This window comes from Sphaerodactylus townsendi, linkage group LG04, assembly GCF_021028975.2.
Source record: "Sphaerodactylus townsendi isolate TG3544 linkage group LG04, MPM_Stown_v2.3, whole genome shotgun sequence".
NCBI lineage: Eukaryota > Metazoa > Chordata > Lepidosauria > Squamata > Sphaerodactylidae > Sphaerodactylus > Sphaerodactylus townsendi.
In genome coordinates this window covers 367,359-389,920 of record NC_059428.1, presented here as the reverse complement: position 1 = coordinate 389,920, position 22,562 = coordinate 367,359, and the positions used below count along the sequence as shown (strand labels likewise).

The 22,562-nt window shown below is 51.4% G+C and overlaps 1 protein-coding gene across 2 annotated transcripts in view; it reads left to right on the top strand.

Annotated features, from left to right (window-relative positions):
* Positions 1 to 1,514: 1,514 nt before the first annotated feature.
* SIPA1L3 (signal induced proliferation associated 1 like 3) overlaps positions 1,515 to 22,562 on the top strand; it is a 95,286-nt gene continuing 74,238 nt past the window's right edge. For both annotated transcript variants that reach the window (XM_048492634.1, XM_048492633.1), the window contains exons 1-2: positions 1,515 to 1,625; positions 6,876 to 6,993. The gene's annotated coding sequence lies outside the window, so the exon portion shown is untranslated. The remainder of the gene's footprint in view (positions 1,626 to 6,875; positions 6,994 to 22,562) is intronic.

Sequence of the window (22,562 nt, the reverse complement as noted above, 5' to 3'; positions counted from 1 at the left end):
AGCATGATAGAGTAAAGGTGACAATTCCTAGGTCCCTATCTAACCACTGGCTATCTAGTAAAACCCCCTCTGTAGATTGAGGCAGGAAACAGCTTAAAGTCCTTCTCTTCCAACAGATTCCAGCATCACAGTTGGCCACCCATGGGGTGGGGGCACAAAACTCAGATTTTGCTCTGGGCTCCATTTTCCCTAGATACGCCTCTGCTCAGGGGGGAGGGCACAAAGGACTGCTGGCTGCCAGCTGGGAGCCCAGCCACAGGGGGCAGGGTAGGCAGGGCAGTCTATTGTCCCTGGTCTGGAGAGCTGCTTTTATAAGCACTGAGGCCAGGGGCGGGGCTTGGGGTGTGGCCACACCCCAGGGGTAGGTGGGGGCATGGCCCCAACCCCTGAACTCCCCCCCATAAAAAATCTATACCTACATCCAGTGCTGGGATTCAAAAATTTTAGTAACCGGTTCCGATGGTGGTGGGATTCAAACAGTGGCGTAGCGCCAATGGGGCTGGGCGGGGCATGACGGGGGCGTGACCAGGCATATTACAAACATATCTCATTGTCTATCTCTTTCAACCCCCCCCAACTAAAACATCCTATATTGCCTCCCTCCTCCCCATATTTCCCTCCCTCCCTACTTTCTACTCCCCCTTCAGATTCCTATAACTACTTTATCTATGCCACTTGAAAGAAAACTAACAGAGGGAGAGATCCAAAATCCTTAATCTAAAAGAATTGTTTAAACTCCCCTCTTTCCAATATAAATTTCAAGGGGAAAAAAGAAAATGAAAAATCTTTACCTATAATACTTTCCCAACCTTTATACCAATGAACAAAAAAAAACCAGAATTACTGTATATTGTATTATTTCATACAGTTCATACACACATGGGGGGGTGCCATGGGGGGCAGGAGGGTTGCAGGGGGCCCTGGGGGAAGATATTGGATCCCCCACTTGATGAGAGATTACCCCCTTGTCCCTAAGTTCTCCGAACTGAGAAAATTTTAGTAACCGGTTCTACCGAATATTAGTAACCGGTTCTACCGAATAGGTGCGAATAGGCTGCATCCCACCTCTGCCTACATTCCTACCCCAAGGGGAAGCCCCTGACAGGAGGCAGCGGGATGAGGGAGTTCGTCATGGGGGGGGGGGGGGTCGCCAGACCTACTCAGCCGTCCTCAGGGGCCCACCCGCCAGGGGTCCTTGTGGCGTGTGGCTTGCCTTGCGCCCCTCATGCCCTCCTCCACAGGCTGGGACAGCAAGAACTCAGCCTCTGCTACTGCACGACACACACACACACACACACACACACACACTCTCTCTCTCTCTCTCTCTCTCTCTCTCTCCGGGGGGAGAGGGGGGGGGAGGTCGCCCTTTGCCTTTGACCGTGGGAGAGGACGGAAGGGGAGCGGCTTCCACCCGGCTCCCCCGTCGGCCTCGGTAAACACCGGAAGCGGCGCGCAGCCCTTTAAACCTGGCGAGGGGGTGCGGCCAGGGCGGAGGGGGCGGTCGCAGCCTGCTTCGCCCTCCCCCTCCCCCGCTCGCGAGAGAGACGCCGGCCGTCGCTCCGCCCTTCCCGCGCCAGCTGCGCGCGCACACTCAGTGCTCCGCTCCTCCAGTCGCCGCCCGCCAGGTGAGTGGCTTCTGCTCCGAGCGTCCGTTGGGCGCGACCATTCTTCCCCAGGAGAGGGGGGGGAAGCCCCGTCGTGGGTGGGCGCAGCTCCCGCCGCCCCCCCCCCCGCCCAGTCCAGAGCAACCGCGGCGCCTGCTTCCGCCCCCCCCTCCCTCGCCACAGGCAGGCAGGCGGCAGGGGGGGGGGAGCGCCTCACGCGCGGGTGGTTGTGGGAGTTGTAGTCTCCTCGCCCTTCAGGGAGTCAGGATGGCCACGGGCCCCCCCCCCCCCCCGCGGCGTGTGGGCGCTCTGGTGTGTGGGGGCCCCTCCGGGCGTCTCCCGCCGCGACTCTGTCTCAGTGGAGGGAAGCGGGTCCTGCTGCGGCGGCGCTTCTGGGGCTGGGCCCAGTTTCCCCGCGTCTGCCCGCGGGATCGAGGGTTTGGCGCCTGCCTGGCACGGGGGGGGGGGGGGTTGAGAGAGGGGGCTGCCGCCGGGTGCATGAGCCGCTGCTCCGGCTGCAGGGCCCAAGCCCCCCGGGCCGGGCTGGATCTGCAGGGCCTAGGACGTGACCCCGAGCGCAGGCGTCAGGCAGGTGCTGCAGGGTGCAGAATAGGAGACCCGGCGTTTCCTCTGGCCTGCCCACCAGCCACAGGCAGGGTCCCTGGCCGAGGAAACACCAGGCTCCCCCCCCCCCCCGCCCACGAACCAGGTGCAGCAGGTCACCTGGCAGAGGTGGGGACATTCTGGGGAGGAGTTTCCCTCCTGCCAGCAGGGCAACCCTTGCGGTGTGGAAGGAGGTGGTTTCACTGGGAGACCTTGGGGTGGGCACTGGCTAGTGAGGGGTCTGGCAGAGGTGTGAGTGTGGCCAAAGTGACCACAAGGCTGGCCAACTCAGCAAGCACATAAGCAGAACCTTAACGGGAGGAGGATCATAATTTGACTTCAGAAGAGAAAATTGAGTGTAGGTAAATTGAAAAGAAGGGCTTAGGCTCCCTCCATGCTTTTGAGACTGGAGGCCAGAGAGTGTCTATACCAGAGATTTGAAGGAAGTCTAAACATGAAGACAGTCTGGAAAAAAACATGAAAAGCAGGTTTCTTTTTTAAAAGATGGAAATATTGGCCAAACAAGAAGAAGAAAAAAGTACAGTGGAACCTCGGTTTTCATTGGTAATCCGTCCAAAAAGAATCGATGAAAACTGAAACCGATGAAAACCGAGGCAAACTTTTCCATAGGAATCAATGTAAATCCAATTAATCCGTTCTAGACACTCCAAAAGACATGCCAAAAACACATTTTTTGGTGAATAAACATAGTGTTTAATGCTGAAAACAGTAACAAACAATAACACTAGGACCAGCTTCAGAGCCAGTGGACCAATGTCGCACCAGAAAGCTGTCCAAAGAGGTCTGTTTCTGACGCCTCTTTAAGATTTGTCTGAAATGGGGCAAGACATGGTCATTAAACAAGTTGCAGACATGGCCTGAAACAGCTTTGTCTGGGTGATTTTTCTCCACAAACCCCTGCACCTTACTGCAAATCGATGAAAACCGAGACAATTTTTTCACTGAAAAAATCGATGAAAACCAAAACCGATGAAAACCGAGGTTCCACTGTACTACCAACGCTGACACTTGGGCAAATGGAACAAGAATGCTGAGCTGAATGATAAAAGTGTATTTCAAGGCAACCAGAGAGGCCTTTTAAGTGGCAAAGGTGAGAATGGATTGCTGCCACTCATGATCTGGATTAATTCTTTGCATTTGTTGTCACTGTAACATTGGAGAGAGATATCAGTGCCTCAACACCAAGTTCAGGTAAGGGCATCCAAAGAATTGCTGGGATGAGCATGTCTGTGGTTCACAGGCACATTAAACATTCATAGGGCAGAAGATCTCAGGCAGGCACCTGAGGTTTTGGACAGAACTCGAAAGTGAAATTGCAACTCTATGAAAAATGTGCAATTTGTCATTAAGATTTCTTACTTTTGAAGATGAGGGAAAGCAGCAAATGCCACACTGATTTTCAAAAGGGATGGGGAGGGGTTTTCTGGAGCAAGGCCTGTTCTAGTTAATTTGCTGCAAATTCTGCCTCATCAGACTTGTGAAATATTTTGAGGGTGGGTAAACAGAGTCTGTGGACTTGGGCTGTCAAAGACTTTGGACAAAGCTTTCCAAAACCTTTGATTAAACTTGGCTGCTGGGAGATAAGAGGGCAGGTTATCTGGTGGTTTGATAACTGGTTAGCTAATAGGAAATGAGTGAATAGTTTGTAAGGGTGGTGGGAAAATAAACAACGGGGCCTTGTTTTGAGGTCAGCGCCATTTGATGGTTTTTCAGGAGTGATGTGGAGTCGAGATAAGCAGTAAATTGTGTAGGGTTGCAACCCCCACTGGACTGGGAAAGGTCTCTCTGAAAAGCATGAAATGGCCAGTGATACGCAGTGGGCAGAACATTATGATTTTGCGTGTTGACTGAGCCTGCCTAAGCCTCATGCTCATTCCGAATATACCTGCCGCCCTGCCTCACATAACGAGACACTGACCTCAAAGAACAGATGTGATTTCACATAACAGTAAAAAAATGATCCAAGCGTTGGGGACACCCTTTGTTCCGGGAGAAACTAAAGAATAGGAGAGTGCAGTTCAGAGAAGGAGTTCTGCCCACAGTGTAGAAAGTATGTAGAGACCTGCTTGAACTCAGTAGCACCTTAAAGACCAAGAAGATTTTCAAACTGTGAAAACTCCAGCCCTGGAAAAGTTGCCTTTGCAGCATTTGCTACATGTTTGGCAAGCTGCTGCTGAGTCGGTAATCCTGTCATGAAAAGCAGAGGGCAGAGTGGGGGTTCCGCCTCGACCTTCGTGGCTCAGCAACGGAGCGGAGGTCCTTGTTGGGTTGAAAGTGGCTGTGACCGAGCCAGGCCGTGCACTCCCCCTCTTCTGATGGCCAAAGCTGCCCATTTGACCCATTGATGTGCCCCCTACAGAAACATTTTAAAGCAGGAATGTTAGTAAGACCCAAAGATACCCAAATTAGGAACAAGCTTGAGATTTATGGTAATTATAAAAATAACTGAAGCTTTGTTACAAAACTGAACTGGCTTAGAAAAAACCATAGGAATGAGTTACTATAACTCTGAACGAGATTTCAAAAATACTGAGCCATTCTTGTTTGTGCATAATCTGGAATGTACAGATTGGCCAACAGTTTCTATTTTTTTTAATTACACCAAATTAAGGGTGAGAAATAAGCGGGAATACTCTGAACTTCTTACAGCACGCAAGGTGGAGTCCTTTGTGGCTGCGATTGTACCTTGTGCAGGGGAGAGCTGTGGCAGGGTTTGGGAGCAAGTGGCCCTTGCTTATTGCTTGGCTAAGCAGTGGAAGAAGAAAAGTCACCTCTGGCTTCCGGGAACGCTTGGCAGTATTTGACAGCAATGAAAGAATAGGTGATGGCGGAGCCAACTGCCGTGTGTGGCAGAGGCGTTGGTGTGAAAGAGAACCAGGGCACAGTTGCTGAGAGAGTCCTGTGCCCAGGGACTCGTCAGCCTTTCCTCCACTCCTGGCTGAGGGGGATGGGTCTTCTCTGAGAACAAGTTGGGAAAATTCTCAGGTGCCTGGTTGTGAACCTGGAAAAGTGAGATCTTTGTCCCACTTGACCGTCATTCCTGTGCTTAAAAATAGCCCCAGGGAAGGGCTCAGGCGATGTTCTTCTCAGACCCAGTCCAGTATGTTTGGTGGGCAGCAGCCCGGGCCCTCCTGTCAGACAAGAGAGTTCTGTTTGTTCTCAGGTGCCATCACTGCCTCTCTAGGCACAGTCATCCTTGAGCAAACAGCCACTCCCTGCCATGTTTGCCTCCCAAACATTCCTGTTGTGGGCACTGCCTGAGGCGGGCAGAGGCTGCTGGGCAGGCTCTGAGCTGTGGCTGAGCCGGACTTTCAACAGGACTCACCGGGGGGGGGGTGGAGGGGTGGAGTTTCCATTGCACGTGGCTGTTGCCAACCGACAGCACAATGTGCGAGGCCCTGTGGAGGCTTTGAACTGCGCTCCTCCCTCCAGAGCACTGTGGTTTGGTGTTCTCTTTGAAGAAACTTCCCACATGGAGAGACCACTGTCCCTTTTGTAGGGCCGTATAGGGTGGAGACTTTCTAGAATCTGTTTGACCCAGCAGGTACAGGGTGTGGTGAGGAAGCGTGCTGGGCATCTTAGCAAGGTGCCTCAGGTGTTGCAATTGCACAAGGAGGGGGCTGTGCTTGAGGGTGAAGGCCGGGGAGAGTTCAGATCTTGCCATCCCAGGAGGAGATTACAGACTTGCCGGTGGTCTGACCTAATGCTGAATAACGCCTGTGACTTGGAGTTCAACCTTTGGCTGCTGGAGGGCATCAGGGCCATGATTGTGCACACCTGCATTGTCTGCTGGAGCCATCATTGGTCAGTTGTCTACCCTATTCAGGCCCCAACTGCGTGTCCTCTGGTTGGAGCTGTTCGTGCTGTTACGGAATGTCAGGCCCTTCCAAGTTGCCCAGAGCACCGGGTGGGGCAGTCCCAGCTTCTGGCACTCACCGGATAGGCCTCCTCCCCATTTGGAATTTTTTTGTATATCCATGGACTGTGGATACCCATAATACTTTTGCTGGGCGAGTGCGTTTGGAGCCCTGCCACAGCCGTGTGCTGCCAGCCAGCATTATCCTTCCAGATCCCTGCAGCTGCCTTGTCTGCCCTCCCTGAGGACCTCTCTAGAAGGTTGTGTGTAGCAGGTGGAGTTTGCAGGCCTGCGTAATGTGCTGCCTCAGGGCAGGACTGTGAGTTGTCTCCTTGGTCCTGCTAGCTGCTCCATTCGTTCCTGGAAAGAGGGGCTTGGTCACAAGCTGAGTCCTCCAGCAGCTGAGGGAATAGTCTTACCTCCTGGAAGAAGAAGAAGAGTTTGAATTTATATCCCCCCTTTCTCTCCTATAGGAGACTCAAAGGGGCTGACAATCTCCTTGCCCTCCCCCCTCACAACTAACACCCTGTGAGGTAGGCGGGGCTGAGAGAGCTCCAAGAAGCTGTGACTAGCCCAAGGTCACCCAGCTGGCGTGTGTGGGAGTGTACAGGCTAATCTGAATTCCTCAGATAAGCCTCCACAGCTCAGGCGGCAGAGCTGGGAATCAAACCCAGTTCCTCCAGATCAGAGTGCACCGGCTCTTAGCCACTACGCCACTGCTGCTCCTAGGAGAAATTCTGGCTTCACAGCAACCCTTGTCTCACTTTTTGCATTCTTCTGCCCTCATCCAGGGAGCTATATACAGTCCTGACACTGCGTATGAAGGAAGTTTGATGCCGCTGGGATGGGCACTGGGGAAATAAGTTAAGCTGACTGAAAGAACTCCCTGTTTGGATGAATGGTGGTACGGTAAGGAATGTCTTCGTTTCCCCTCGCTTATCTTTTTGAAATGGAGAAAAGCACAGACTTGAGTTGTTTTGGTTGAGATAGCCAGTGGTGGCGAACCTATGGCACTGCAGATGTTCATGGACTACAATTCCCATCAGCCCCTGCCAGCTTGGCCAATTGGCCATGCTGGCAGGGGCTGATGGGAATTGTAGTCTAACATCTGCAGTGCCGTAGGTTCGCCACCACGTAGATAGACTCTAGCTGGTGTCATGATAACATGGCTAATCTTTAAGGTTTCATTGGATTTCTAGCTGTAAAAATGTTTCTTCTGGTTGCCGTGCTGGGAAAAGCAGGAAGGTGTGTTGGTTGCTGAGAAGTGAGCTGGGGGCAAGGACAGGATGCTGGGCCCCCGGCCCCTTCTCCCAAGGACTCCCCAAAGCTTGTTGTGCTTTCCTCCTTTTGTTCTTGGCAAAAAAATTGACTTTGTGCATGTGATAGTTTAACTCGGAGGAAATGTGGTTAGTTGTGTGTGTGTGTAAATCTGTTTTTTTCCCTTGAAAAGGTGAAAGTGGGAAAGTCAAAGCTGTGTCTTTTGCAGCTTTTCTGTGGAGGCCGATGCTGTAGTTGCTTAGAATGTGAATTCCGCAGACTGCTTCTCTCGTGGCAGGGTCTGCCCCTGCTTGTCCATTTTCCGCTGCGCAGGAGAATGTGGGCTTCAGCTCGAACCTCTTGGCTTGCCAGTGTCCTGCACAGAGGAGACTCCTGTCTCCCTTCGGGGTTGAGGGCTGCATTGCTTTGGGAAGCTTCCGAACAGGCCCCCCCCCCCCCCCCGCGCACGCTATTGGTCGTGTTGTGTCTTTGTTCTGCAACTTATGCAAGAAGACTCCGTCTTCTGGGTCCAACATGCTCAGAAAGAAGGTTACATCTCCTGGGGGAGGCACGCCCTGTAGGTAGGCACACTGATGCATTAGGGGGAAATCCACTGACACGTGGGTGATGTGTCCTCATTGCGATGGAAATGAGTGGGGGTTTCCATTCCCAGGAGTTCTTTTCAGACTGGATGTTTAGCTGGACAGAGTCCTTGGAAGGATCCCATATGGTTTAGCGCTTAGTGTCTAGGACTAGGATATGAAAGACCCAGGTTCAAATCACCACTCTTACTGGGTGATCTCAGGCTAGTCGCACCCACTCAGCCTGACTTCAGAGCATGGTTGTTGTGCCAATAACATAGAAGAGAGGAGAACAGTGGATGTGGGTTCCATGCTGGTGTAATCAGTCTGGTAAAAGCCAGCTTGGCGTAGTGGTGAAGAGTAGCGGACTCTAATCTGGAGAACAAGGTTTATTTCCCCACTCCTTCACATGAAGCCTGAGGGGTGACCTTGGGCTAGTCACAGTTCTCTCAGAATTCTCTCAGCCTCACCTACCCTTCACAAGGTGTTTGTTGTGGGGAAGGCGGGTATAAGCTGCTTTGAGACTCCTTGAATGTAGAGAAAAGCAAGGTGTAAAACCAACTATGTGGTATATGTCAGGACCATGCCTGTCAGTATCTTGATGTCTCGCTGTGTGTGATTTGCAATTGTTTTCCTGTTTCCCTTTTCCCTTCCTAGCAATCTCCTGTTAGCAATCTCCTGGCGCCAGCCCATCTTCAAAGAGGTGTGAAAGGTTCCCAGGTTCTTTGTAGCTTTGTAGTAGAAACTGTAGTGGACATTTGGTGTGGGGCGAAATGGGGGCGGGGGGATTGAAGGATATAAGTCCTGGATCTGAGCTCTCTAGCTCAGATCCTGCTTTACATTGTTACTCTTTGTATCACCTGGAATAAACTGCTTTTGGATGTGTTATTTCCACGTTCGAGAGTCTGACAGTATAGTGGTTAAGAGCAGGTGGATTCTAATCTGGAGAACCTGGTTTGATCCCCATCTCCTCCACCTAAGTGGCAGAGACTTATCTGGTGAACCGTATGTGTTTCCGCACTCCTACATTCCTGTGGGTGACCTTGGGCTAATCACAGTTCTTTGGAACTCTCTTAGCCCTGCCTACCTCACAAGGTGTCTGTTGTGGGGAGAGAAAGGGAAAGGAGCTTGAAGGCCACCTTGACTCTCTTTACAGGAGAGAAGGGTGGGGTATAAATCCAACTCTTCTTGTTCTTTCCATTTGGGAAACCTATCTTGCTCCCTCATCAACATGACATCCCTTCAAATATCTGAACATGACTATCATGCCCCTCCTTAACCTTCTCTTCACCAAACTAAACATGCCTAGGGTTCTGTGTGGTTTCCGGGCTGTATGGCCGTGTTCTTACAGCATTCTCTCCTGACGCTGTTCCTGCATCTGTGCGTCTATATACTCCACTTGCTTTCCTACTATCAGATCCTCTGAAGATGCCAGCCACAGATGCAGGCGAAACGTCAGGAGAGAATGCTGCTAGGACAAGGCCATACAGCCTGGAAGCCACACACCACCCCAGTGATTCTGGCCATGAAAGCCTTCTACAATACATTAAACATGCCTAGCTTCCTAAATCTCTCCTCCCAGGGCATGGACTCCAGACCTTTGACCATTTTGGTTGCCTTCCTCTGGACCCTTGGAGAACACGTCAGCAGTTCATTAGATTATTTATTCACTCCAAAGACAGCTGGACTTTTTCTGCAGCTCCAGAGACTGGGACCAGGAGTCCTGGGTTCAAGGTGAAGGAAAAGAGATTCCACCTAAACATTAGGAAAATCTTCCTGACCATCAGGGCTGTTCGACAGTGGGATTTATTGCCTTGGAGTGTGGTGGAGTCTCCTTCTTTGGGGGTTTTTAAACAGAGGCTGGATGGCCACCTGTGAGGAGTGCTTTGATTGTGTGTTCCTGCATGGCAGGGAGTTGGACTTGATGGCCCTTGGGGTCTCTCCCAACTCTGTGATTCTAAGGGTGGCCATTTTTTTATCTGTTGCATCTAGAAATCTGTTTTGCACCCAGCTCCACATCATCTAATGAAGGCTGTTGTGCTACCTGGGATTTGTGATTAAGAAGGCAACAAATGGATACCCTGCTGCCCTCTTTTGTCTCACTCTCTCCTTTTTATATAGAGCATCTAGTTATTTGTTTGTTCATGTTGTTTATATGCAATCAACAGTTTGGGGTGTTCAGTAAGCAATACCATAGGAGGGGCCCAGGTCCTATCTGGTGGGGAATTGGATTCAATAGAGAGGCCACCTGTTTCTGTTGTGTGTCTGAAGCTTTTTCCCACCAAGGAGTCATGATCTGGTGTCTTTGGTGTATGACAAGGCCTCGGGGCACAGAAAAATGCTGTCTGGTCCTCTTCCCCAGCCCCTAAGCCTCTGCATTATTTGGCCTCTCCGAGGATCCTCTGGAGGACTCTTCAGCAGCCTGGGCTTGCGTCCTGCCTCTCTCATATCTGTTATTTAATTAATTAATTGTTCATCTGCATATTTATTTCCTGCTCATCACTGAAATCCCTGGGTGGGGTGTAATCATAAAACCATAAAACAATATTTAAAACCATCATAAAACTACTTTAAAAACCATTCCCCCACTCCACCCTCCTAAAAATGCGTACATGCGTCCACCCTCCTAAAAATGCGTACATAACCATCTACTATAATGCATACATAACCATCCACTATAACCATCCACCCCCACCCCCCCAAACTTCAACAAATTGAGTTGGGCTGAGCCCATAGAGCACCAGTACAGTTCACATACAATAAAAGGGCATGGGGGGAGGCGCTGCCCAGGGGGGGGGGTCATCCACACACTGGTGGACAGAGGGCTTTCTTGGCCAGACATCTAAACTCTTGCCTAGTCGGCAAGTGGCGGGCCTCTGGGTGGCTCCCATCCCCAAATCTTGGAAAGTGTTGGAGCCACCAGGAAGCCACCTCAGCACTCAGGTAGGTCTGTATGGAAGAAGGCGTTCCCTCAGATATATAGAACCCAGGCTGTGTAGGGCTGTGTAGGTCAGTAGCGAATAGGGAGCCAGTGCAGTTCCTTCAGGACAGGTTGCTGGGCCCTTCCTCAGATGCCAGGTGACCACCAGGGAACAACTGGGGAACCATCTCTTGTCCTCCCTTGCTCCACTCCACTCGCAAATTTGCCCAGAAGCGGGAGACAGCCTGTGGCTTCAAAGCTGCTGAACAGACTGGAAAGGAAAGGGCAGGCCAGAGGAACGCTGAGCTGGGAGGTGATAAGGCGGGAATCTGCTGGGAGCCCCTGTGGCACTGAGCACAGGGGGGGCCCATGCCCTTGGAAACTGGCATGGGCGCACCCCCTGAGACCCCTAACTCCCAGCTTTGCTGGTCACGAGAGCGCATCTGGCCCTGTACCAGTTTGTGTGCCGCTTCCCTAGTGGTGGGTGAGGCTGGCCAGCATGGTCTGCTCTGCAGGCTGCAGGAGATGTTTGGGGCCAGCAATCCCACCCCTTCCCCAACACACACCATCCTGTCTGATCCTTGAGCAGCTGGATAACGTCAAGCACATCTGTCCAGCCATAATCTAGTAACAGCAGTCTCTGCATCAGCACCCAGAGAACTATGCAACAAACAGGATGAGCCTATCTGGAGGTAGTTTCAAAGGGCAGCCCGGTTGGTCTTCCATAGAACCGCTAGACTAGGCAGCTTTCAGACTGACCAGATTTCTGGGGCATGAGTTTTTGAGAGTCAGAGCTGCCTTTGTCAGATACAAGGAAGTTTAAATAACTGATGAAGGGAGCTTTGAGTTGCAAAAGCTCACCCCTGCCCCTTGTTGGTCTTGGAGGTGCTTCCAGACATGAGTCTGGCTGTCCGAGTGGCAGCTGCTCCTCTCCGACAAGCACGCACAGCTTTAGCTTTTCAGTTCCAAATCTACAGCTAATCTGGTAGGTTTTCACCACTCTGTCGATTGTCTGAGACTTTAAGGCCCTGGCATAAGGATTTCTTTGCTTACGATTCAGCAGGTGAGTGAGGCCAACGTGGCTTTCTGCCTGGGGCTTGGAGCGACCCCTTGGGACTCATGAGCTGCTTCTGCCGGACCAGATTCAGGAAGCTCTTGAGAAGGCCCGGCTGCCTCTGTCTTTGAAAATGGACTGAGCATTTCCCAAGCTCTGCTCCCTGTGTGGGGCAGGGCCTTTCCGGATCGTCTGGGTCACGGTCTCCCTGCTTGATGTGCCATGGTCTTGCTGGCGAAGGCGGTGAGAACTGGCTTGCTCTTGGGTTCCTGTGGGATGACGATGTGCAGCTGGGGCTGGCAACTGGAAGGCCAGGCTCTTTTCTTTCCCTCTTGGCCTGGAAATTATCTTGTTGGTGTGTTTTTTTGTCTCCCTCTTTTCTGTGGTTCCAGACAGATGTCATCCTTGGGGTAGGAGGAAAGGGGATGAAGCGGGTGGCTCAGAGGAGCTGGGCAGGGGGATGTGGGGGAGGAAGGGCTTGGTCTACTACAAACCCCCTTCACTTCCTCGGCCAATGAGGAATGGAGGCTAGGGTGCCTCCCCCGCCCACCCCCACTTCTGGGGTCCTGCCCTTCCACTCCCACAAGGGCTGAAGCTTGAGCGGCATGCTGCAGACAGTACTTCTTTGGAAAACAAGAAGCAAGAGTGTGGACTTCTTGCTTTAGGCTGGGTGTGGACTGACCAGTCGCTGTAGTTCTTTTCTGGCTGGGGTGCAGGCTGGCATGCCTTCACAATGTGGCTGCTTGTGCTGCCCCTCCAGGTGGGCACACTGAAGATGGCATTTGAAGGCCCCCCCCCCCCCCGGACTAGGCAGAACCTGTGCTGGATTTGTGGTCAGCAATGGCAGTGGCTTTGGGCATCCTGCCAAATAGTACTTTCTCTCCCAAAAAGGGTCAGAGGGTACACTCAAATAATAAAACTGCAAGTAAATGTCTGTGTCTATCCTTCTGCCTTTGGCTGAACTGTCCTGATGTCTCAGAACCCCAGGAACTTGCAGAGGTCTGCTGCTTGGGCGGCTGAGTGCCAAAGGTTTTGGGGTGGAAGGATCTGCCAGAGGAGGGGGCAGGGGGTTGCTGCAAGCAGGCAGCCGAGGGAAGTGGAATCCCTGCAGAGAAGGAGGCTGCTGGCCCAGAGAGTCCCTCATGACAGCGTGCTGTCAAGGTGTCATCGGGCTCTTCTGCTTGGCTCTTCTCCCCCTCCCCCTAGCCCAGTCTCAGCGCTTTGGCCAGATGGGAAATGTGCCCTTGATCCCGGTGGCACAGCAGGTAGTGCCTGAAGGCCTCAGACCCGGCTGGCCCGACTCAGCCTGAACTTTCTACTGCTGGGGGCCATTGCTGACTATGGAGCGGCCAGTGGATTGGGAAACAGGTGGGTGTCTTTCAGTTATCCGGCAGAGCTCTTCTCTGGCAGGCAGAAGTGCGGGTTGGGGTTTTCAGACTCCCCTGTGGGTGGGTGACTGTTTACCAGTTTGGCAAGGCAGGCAGGGGTGGCATTCCCTCTTCCGCAGAGGAGAGTCCTGCTTTTGGTGAGTGCTGGGAGGGTGTCTTTATGTGGGCTGGTAGATGCAAATGCTCTGCAGCCGGGCGACAGGGAGGCAAAGCAGCTGCTTCTGGGTTGGGCCACCTGCCAAAGATACTGTGGGCCTCTTTGTGAGTTTCAGGGCACTCCAAAGTCTGCTGCCACCTGAGTTCAGTGAGAGGGCAGGATCAGGGTCCTTTGATAGCGAAGCCAAACAGAGCGCCTAGTCCAATTACCTGATACCCAGGTATGCTTCAGGCCTCATACTTGCCAGGTAAACCTCATCTGCTTGCCTTGCAATGATCTGGAAGTGAGGGAGGAATCCCCACCTTCCCACAACTTCTCCCTCTAGTTGAGCATGGAGGGCTCTGAAGGCTGGCAGGGTGCCCACCGTCCAAACAGCAGAGGGATCCCTGGGGCAGGGCCAAAGTTCCAGGGTCTCATGCGAGTCACCCTGGCCTGGGTGTCACTTCTCAAAATGCTTCATAATAACACCTTGAAAAGTTTAAACTGTTTCCCCCTGAGCACAGCGTATTTTTTGTTGTGGGATAGGCCAGTGAGCCTGCAGAATATCCTCCCACCTCCCGGATGCTACTGCTGACACAAAAGCCTCCTGTCTTGGTACAATGGCTGGTTTGTAGGGAAGGCATTCTCGAATGGGTCCTGGCAGCAGGGGAGGAATCTGCCCCTTCGGGCCTCAACGCGTTTCAGACGGGTCTCTCTGGCTGTTTGAGTCTCAATCAATTTGGCCTGTGGTGGCAAGATGCTTGCTTTGGTTTGCAGGGATCCACACAAAATCTATGCATGAGCCTTTGTCGAAGGCAGTCCTTTTCATGTCTCTATCTGCTTTGTGTGCTAGCTGCTTGCTAAGATGTCGGGAGAGGTCACCTTATAGTCCCCAGTGGAAGGGTGATGTGGTTTGCCATCTGCTGCCATGAAATGCAGTGTTGTGTTGGTGAGAGGGGCTTGGAGGAGGTATATTCGATTCCATACTAGTGAGGAGCACTATCAGTGCCATGGGGGGAGGGGTCAGCCCCATGCTACCTTTACACTCCTGGAGGTGGGGGCGATTTTTGTTTGGCTGCTATGTGTAATCAGTATGTGTCATTAGCTATATGTTGATCTTGATGATGTCATTACTGCTGTCACAGGGCCATCATCTCTTAGTTCTGGGCTGTTGCCCAAGATTTCTCAGGAGACCGAAGGTAAAGGGGCTTAGTTAATTGATAAATAATGCCATTAGAATAAAGACTTGACTGCATAGGATTCCCTGCATAGGACACTTCTTCATGCAACGTGTGATTGGTGTTTGGAATATGCTGCCACAGGAGGAAGTGATGGCCACTAACCTGGATAGCTTTAAAAGGGGCTTGGACAGATTTATGGAGGAGAAGTCGATTTATGGCTACCAATCTTGATCCTCTTTGATCTCAGATTGCAAATGCCTTAGTAGACCAGGTGCTCAGGAGCAGCAGCAGAAGGCCATTGCTTTCACATCCTGCATGTGAGCTCCCAAAGGCACCTGTTGGGCCACTGCGAGTAGCAGAGAGCTGGACTAGATGGACTCTGGTCTGATCCAGCTGGCTTGTTCTTATGTTCTATGCAGGATTCCCTTCAAATTGGGTATAAATATCTCCATCCTTTTGATGTGAGAAGGGGCTGTCTTGTTCCTGAGCTGCTTACAGGAGGAGTCCCTTGGAATGGACCCCTTCCCCCGATTTTTGAAGACAAAGATACCCAAACGAGGGCAAATACTTGTTTATATGAATGCAGCCTCTCTCCCTGGGTTTCCCTTTCGGGGCTCTTGAGTTAACCGTCAGGTTCCCAAGGGATTCCGCTCTTCCACCGGTGGCAACATCAGCCTGGCATCTTCTGAAAAATGGCTGCTTCTTTCTCTGCTTCTGTGTTGCATGAATATGAACAGCATCTCCCTCCTAAATGATAAAAAAATGAATGCCCAGTGAATCTTTGCTGGGGGGGAGGGGGGATGTTCCTGGCAGCTAGCAAGTCTGTTTTCCCACCGGTCTTCATTAGCAGCCCCTTGCTTGCTTCATGTCTTCTCTCAAGTCATAAACTTGTCAAATTGCTTCCCTTCTGTTCTCTGGGCTTCTTGTAAACTCAGGTGCATGGCCAGGTTGCCTGGGAAGAGGACCCCCCCACAAGTGCCAGTTTCTTTCACTTTCCCAGTCCTCCTCAGAAGACAAAGCGCTGTAGGCAGATTAACACCCGGTGCTTCCATGCCGTCAGAGGGCCACACTTGGATGGTCAGGACTGGAAGCGCCCGAGGGACGGCAGGCCAGCCTGTGTGAATTTCCTGGCTGCAGAATCCCTTTGGAAGCACATCTGCCTCAGCTGCCCAAAAGTGACTTGGCTTTGAGGCCCTGAAACATCTAAAGGCCAACACTCAAGGGAAGTGGCCCTCTCAGAATGTCAAAACTTGGGGGCATCTTTGAAACCTAGGCCATTTGCACCCCTGAAGCTTTTTCTCCTGAGGCATCTGGGATCAATTACTCCTTTTTCCGTACTTTCCCCACTGCATCTCCCCCCCCCCCCCAAAAAAAAGAAAAATCTGCAGCAGGGCTTCAATTACTCACTGCAGAAAATTCAGATTTTGATGCCCTAGGATGCCACCACCCCCAAGACGTTCATAGGGTCATTTTTAAAAAAATGTCATGCAGCTGAACCAGTTCATCAGCACAGCACTGAAACAACATTCTCATGTTGGCTGTGGCCGCATGTGCACGGAGATCTGAGTCTTCCTTGTATGTCAACTTTTTATTTGAGATTTTGGTATCACATCTTCTAGGTTCCATTATCCTGTGTGTACTCTTTTACATCTTCCGCATCTTGACAGGCACTCTGCTAGCTCCCGCCGCCCTTTACAAAGCCAGAATCCAGCCTTGCAAATGGGGTGGGGTGCCTAGGGAAATGGAGAGAACTCCCCCATCTTCACAGTTACCCTGCTGGCTCCCCCTCCCTTGCATAGCCAAGATCCAGCCTTGCAAACGGCAGGGGGTGGGCAGGGGTATGGTGTACATGGAGAACAGAAAATAGCACACAGGCAGCCATAGAAGGTTAAAATTCAAGATTTGTGATTTTGCGATTGTGTGTTTGCTCATTATATAGATGCCATGGTAGCAGCCATCAAATGGGAAAATCTGGGATGGAAATGAGGGAGCTGGCAGCAGAGCGGGTGAAGATTGGGCAGAGAAATGGAGGAATGTACCACTCTGTGAGAGGGGAAGAGGTAGGTAGGAGGGGGAAAGAACGCAAGGCAGTCATGGTTCACTTGTTCAAGTTCTCCTGGGGGCATCCTGATTGGGTGATTTCCCAATCCATACTCAGGGAGGCAGAACTAATTTTGTTGTCACTTTCTGCATGGGATTGGGCACCCATCTTGCTCCAGTTCGTTTCCTGCCAGAGCAGGGCTTGGATCTAGCTCCAAGCAAAACTTAATCTTTGTCCTTCATTTCTTCATCTTCTTCATTGTCTAACGTGTTGTGAGTAGCTTTTGTAGAGGGTGTTCTTTCTCCCACCCTCTTTCCTTCTCTGTCTGGATTTTTACACCTCTTTCCCCCCCCCCCCGCCCCACCAAAAGAGGGCCGCCTCAAGATGGCTGCCACTTGCTCTTTCTCTCCCCCCCTCCGGAGACCTTTGGCAAAACGGCTGCGGAGGGAATGAGGGCAGCGACCTGAGCAGGGTCGCGGATGCCCCAATCCCTTGACACCTCTTTGGAGGCATCCGTCACAGCAACGGCAGCAATCGTGGCAGTGGTCCCCGCGCCCGGCAAGAAAGCTGCGGCAAAAGGGAAGAAGGCAGGCTCTGCACAGAGCACCAAGAGCTCAGAAGCCCCTGCCGCGACGCCGGAGGGCAGGAGCACCAGCGCCCCCTATAGGGCAGCGGAGGGTGCAGCTGCACAGCTTTCCCAACAGTCCCATAACAGCAACGACGGGAACAGCTGCAGTTCCAGCCATATTTGGGCTGAGGAATCCAACTTGGCAGAATCCGGAGAAGCCTCTGATGCAGACAACACATCCAGCCCAAGGCAAGATCGGGAAAGGGAGGGGGGGAATGGCGATCCTCGTTCAACCCCATCTCTCACTGATATGTCCTCCTGGGCTACAGCCTCCCCAGCGCAATTAATGCAACTCTTTAGAAAAGCCGTCAGAGAAGAGATAGACAATAGAGATAAGGAAAAGCAAAAAAGCTGCAGGGGCAGGCACAGATCACACCGCAGAAAACAGAGGAGGAGACCTAGATCTAGTTCCTCCTCTAGATCCAAGAGCCCTCGCTCAACCACCTCCCTGTATAGGGATCCCCTTAATCTCCCTGGGGAGAGGGAGGAATCCAGCGAGGGGGAGATTGGAGATTCATCCGATTATTTTTCAGAAGGGGAGGATGTTCCCATAGAAACCAATGAACAGTGTAAGATTTTTCAAACAGGAGAACCTCGCATTGATGATGGCCAAGACCATTGCCGCCCTTGAACTACAGGTTGCAGCTGACACAGAGGATCCCCTAGCAACATCTGCCTCCAAAAAACCTGTTAAGGGGTGCCCTAAAGGGAAAAAAAAGATATATTCCCGCAGTCAGAGGATGCCCCTCAGGCCTTTCCTCTCCCTGAATACTTTGAGAGAAGAATGAAACAAGAGTGGCTAAACCTGGAAGCCAGCAGGAGCTGCCCAAACTTCCTCAAAAAACTGTACGTGCTTCCTGAACACATTAATGCCATGATGGACGCTCCAGTAGTGGCCCTCCAGTCAGGTGGCCTAGTAACCAAGGATGGGGAGGGAACCCTTAGGGACCCAGTTGACAGAAGAGCTCATGTGTTTCTAAAGAGAATTCACGATCGTTTAGCTTTAACCATCAGAGCCCTAGCCCCTTCCTCCACCATGGCAAAAGCCGCCATTGTCTGGGCACACAGAATCCTAGCTATCATTCCTCCCGAATTCCAGGACATCAGGGAGGGGGTGGAGAGAATGCTCATGGCCGTTTCATACTGGGCTGATTCTACCTTTGACGCACTCATGCTGGTATCATGCATTTTAGGCCTAGGAGTCATAGTACGGTGACAGGCCTGGCTATGCCAGCGGCAGGCAAATTTTCACTCTAAGCAGGTAGTCTCCACATACAGCAAAGACCTAGATGCCTAAGGGCAACAAAAAGTCCATGCCTCGGTATGTGAGAGCAGATCAGGGTTTATTCACATTCATAAGAACATAAGAACAAGCCAGTTGGATCAGACCAGAGTCCATCTAGTCCAGCTCTCTGCTACTCGCAGTGGCCCACCAGGTGCCATTGGGAGCTCACATGCAGGATGTGAAAGCAATGGCCTTCTGCGGCTGTTGCTCCCGAGCACCTGGACTGTTATTCAAAACCTATACTACATTTCGGTCCCAATGCACCTTGGCCAGGACTCTGAGATGGCTAACGGTGGTCCAACCAGAACTCCTTTCGTAAACGTAATTACAACACCTCCAACAACTTCTCCTTTCGTCCCTCAAGCTACCGGCAGAGGAGGTAAGAACTTCCAATCGGACTGGGCTCCTAGATCCTGACAATCCGGACCTGCTGGTCCACGGTCGTCTTCAATCCTCCCAACATCACTGGATAGATGTCAGGAGGCCTGTTATTATGGGGATTTTGCTATTTCTGCTTTCTGTATGCTGGGGGTGGTGGAATGGGTTAAATGCATTTCTAACTGACTTTCAACTGTCTTCTGTGTGATGTTATACTGTACCAGGTGCTGCTCAAGGTCAGTGCCTGGCTGTCTTTACCATTATCTCTTTCACAGTTCTTTTTGGGCGTGCTTTTCCAGGATTGGGGGGGGGGTGCAGTCTGTTTTAACTACTGGGTTTTGCGTGGGCAAACCTCAGTTCTGGCATGACCAGAGAAGATCCTCAATACTCAATAAACTACTGATCTTTTACATTTATTTTATTTATTTATTTATTATTTGATTTCGTATACCGCCCTATCCCCAAAGGGCTCAGGGCGGTGAACAATATAAAAGCATATATAAACATAAATATATAAAAGTTTAAAATTTTCATTCTAAAACAGTATCCCACGCTAACCTATATGCAACCCTCCTTAAGAAGAGTGATGGGTCCCGATGATGTTATTAGGACCCTCATACAGCAGGGGGAGGATGAAAGCAGGGCACCCTCAGCTGCTGGTCTCTCCGAAGGCGTCCGGTGGAACAATTCGGTCTTTATGGTGTCTCTCACGTGAACTCTCCAATGTCCCAAGAGGGTCCGGACAGTTGGTGGTAGAGTGTTCCACCAGGCAGGGGTCAGCGAGTCGCAAAGGCTCCTGGCCCGAAAGTGGCGGCCAGTTCTATCATTGAGGGGCCAGGGATCTCCAGTAAATTGGCCTCTGCTGAGCGCAGAGGCTCCACTCGGGACATTTGGGGTAATGCGGTCCCGAAGGTAAAAATGTCCCCACAGTCCTGCGTAAGTCTTTAAAGGTCACGGCCATCAACACCTTTGAAGATGATTCGGAACTCCACTGGGAGCCAATGCAGCTGGTGCAGCACAGGCTGGATATGATCCCAGATGGCACTGCCTGTGAGCAGACGTGCAGCTGCATTTTGGACCAGTTTTAGCTTCCGAATCAGACGCAAGGGAAGGCCCGCGTAGAGCGAGTTACAATAGTCTAGCCTGGAGGTGACCGTTGCATGGATCACAGTGGCTAGGTCAGCGTTGGAGAGGAAGGGAGCCAGCCGTCGGGCCTGTCGAAGATGGAAAAACGCAACCCGGGTTGTATGGGCCTTCAATCTTCTGGGTCTCCATTGAAAGTTTGTTTCAGTTTTTGGGATTCTGACAATAGGAAAACACATCGACTGATGGACCAGAGAGCTACCTCATAGAATTCTTCCGCATTCCCAAACCTCATTTCCACCGGTTTCCAGTTCAATCCTGTCAAGAAGCTGAGAACTCAAAAGGCCATTCAACATCTACTCAAGATACGAGCCATAGAACCTGTGCCGCCTTCGGAACGCTCCTGCGGAGTCTACTCCCACTTCTTTACCGTTCCAAAGCGGAACGGGGAATGGAGAGCCATCCTGAACCTCAAGCATGTAAACAAATGCATCCGTCTGCGCCGGTTCAAAATGGAGACTCTTCAGTCCATAGTGGAGAACCTTTGACCAGGAAACCATATGACATCCCTGGACCTGACCGAGGCCTATCTACATGTTCCAGTCAATCCGTGTCACAGAGCCTCCTCAGATTCGCCATGGGGGACGAACATTTCCAATTCAAAGCTCTTTCGTTTGGACTGGCCACAGCCCCCCGGGTCTTCACCAAGATTCTACTAGCTCCTCTAACGGCCCTCAGACAACAGGGCATCCATGACGATATCCTCGTGAGGTCGGCGTCCAAACAACAGAATTCCCAGGATCTCTCCTCGGTTATTACAACTCTGAGGCGTCGTGGCTTCATGATCAACTTCCAGAAGGGTTCTCCAACACCTACCATGCACATGCAACACCTGGGAGCGGTGGTAGACACCATCCACAATTCGTTGTTCGTCCCCCATGACAAGATCACCAAGATTCGCAGGATGGTAGCCATGTTCATATCAGCACTAAGGGCCTCTATCCTGCAACTAGCCAGACTGTTGGGACTCTTTATATCAGTCATCGACATGCTACAATGGGGGAGGTTCCATGCAAGGACATTGCAGAGGTTCCTGAGACCCTACCAACAGCAAATCATGCGGAAACAAGAACGGTCTGTCATCCTCTCCGGTCAACTCAAGAACAGTGTAATCTGGTGGTCACAACAAAAGAATCTGACTACGGGCAAAGTATTCCTGCACAACAATCGGATTCAGGTATTCACAGACGCCAGCCTGAGAGGGTAGGAAGCGTCTTGTCAAGGTCAACTAGCCCAGGGTACCTGGTCACCAGATGAAGCTCATCTTCCCATCAGTCTGCTGGAGATGAAGGCTATCCGTTTGGCACTACAACATCTGCAACTGTATGTCCAGAACCAACACGTATTAATAAGGACAATGTGGCGGCAAATGCTCACATCAACAACCAGGGAGGATCTTGCTCCCTCCACCTACATCAAGAAGCGACAGAAATCCTAACATGGGTGGAGTCTCACCTGTCATCTCAGACAGCAGAGCACATCAGCGGAAACCTCAACATAGAAGCAGACTGGCTCAGTCGCCAGACAGTATTGGAGGCCGAATGGAAGTTGCATCTGTCTATCTTCCAGCAGATAACACAGCCCATGATAGATCTGTTCGCTTCGGAGAAGAACCACCAACTTCCGTGTTTCTTCACGAGGTACTTCCACCCTCGGGCACAGGACACCGACACCCTGACTGCACAATGGCCGAAAGAACTGTTGTATGCCTTCCCTCCAATTCCGGTAATCCCCAAACTCTTGAGGAAGATTTGGAAGAAGAAAGCGGAGGTCATCCTGGTAGCACTGGGGTGGCCCAGACAGCCCTGGTTCTCTTCCATTCTGCAACTCTCCATCGGCCCACCTCTTCCTCTTCCCACACCTTCAGACATGCTGTTTCAGGGCCCAATTCTCCACCAAGATCCTCAATGGTTTTGTCTAACCGCCTGGAAATTGAATGCGAATTGCTAGCCAGGAAAGGATATTCAAGACGGGTAGCTGATACTATCATTGCATCACAAAGACCATCTACTATATGAATATATAACTCATCCTGGAAAAACTTCATTCAGTGGGCAGAGAAGAACGCAACTGACCCTCTTCGGCCTAGGATCTCCCAGATCCTCCAGTTCCTGCAGGATGGTTTCGACAGGGGCCTGAGAAGCTCTACCCTAAGAAGTCAGGTGGCTGCTTTGACCACGGTCTGGCCTCGACTCCAAGGAGTGACAGCATCACGGCATCCGGACATTCTAAGGTTTCTTAAGGGAGCGAAACAAAAGCAGGCACCTGTAGTGCATAGATTTCCATCGTGGAAACTGAACACTGTCCTAAATGCACTCACAAAGCCTCCATTTGAACCTATTCAAACCATCGACCTGAAATGGCTACGCATGAAGGTTCTCCTCCTAGTTGCCCTCACATCGGCCAGGAGAGTATCAGAGTTACATGCATTATCCATAAATTCTCAATTGTGTGTTTTTCACAAGGACAGAGTCGTGATGTGCTTG